Genomic DNA, 1,040 nt, shown 5'->3' with positions numbered 1-1,040 from the left:
AGAAGCCTGCTCATTGTGAATGACCTCTTCTGACCATATCTTTCTCCAGAAAGTAGTTGCTTCAATTGGGTCAAGTTGTTCTTTCCCTCCTCTATTCTTTCCATCCAGAGTCTCATAGAAAAGTTTCTGGTTAGTCTGAAACTGTTGATTTTGTTTGAACTGTTGGCATCTCTCATCATATCTCTTGATCTTAATTGCACCAGCCTTAATCTTCTGCTTCAACATGTCCGAAACGTACAAAGTGCCATTCTCCTCAAGGCAGTATTTTCTATTCAATCGTTCTCTTTCTCTTTGTTTCAATCTCATGTTCCCTCTTCGGATTTCTTCGATCTTGCTGAGATCCTTTCTCCATGTTTCAATACTCTGTTTAATCCTCCTCTTCCAGAATGGTTCTTCGGTCCTCCTTTCTTTCCTCTTCTCTAACATTCCCATTCTTTCTGTGGTAACATATGCCGCTGCGTACATTAAAGAATTAAGTTCTGTAATGTTGTGCGTTTCAATCCTCTTGGTGGCTTCATTGACATTTCCGACCTCTGTTCTCAGCTTTGCTCTATCACACGGTCTCAATGATGGTAATCCTGTTCTCTCTTCTAGAAGCATCACTTCTAGGATCCTGTCACGAAGAGCACTTAGCTCTGGGCTGATCTCTTCTTGTGGCTCTAGATCAGGGGGTACAATGGGATCCTCTTCAGCTGGGGTATTGTTTTGGTCCCTGTTGTCTTCCTGGGTCTCAAGTGTTCTGTTTCTATTTGATGCATCTGTAGAATTATGGTCAGTCTCCTGATGTCCGTTTCTTACTCTTAGAGCTATTTCCTCTTGTTCCACATTCTCTAGCCACTTCTTGATCTTAATCTGTCATACTTGACCAGCCAGTCTCTGTTCACTAACTTCATTTAGCTCTGCGTTTGTGTTTCGAGCTATCCACAAGTCTAGCATTCTTTTTCTGTATCCTCGACTCTCCGGTTCACTTCTAATGTAACATTCAAACAACCGTTTGTTGTCCTCCTTCGACCATCATAATTTCTTCTGTCGTTGCCCAG

This window comes from Penaeus monodon, chromosome 33 (assembly GCF_015228065.2).
Source record: "Penaeus monodon isolate SGIC_2016 chromosome 33, NSTDA_Pmon_1, whole genome shotgun sequence".
Taxonomy (NCBI): domain Eukaryota; kingdom Metazoa; phylum Arthropoda; class Malacostraca; order Decapoda; family Penaeidae; genus Penaeus; species Penaeus monodon.
Note: the sequence above shows the minus strand (reverse complement) of the source record.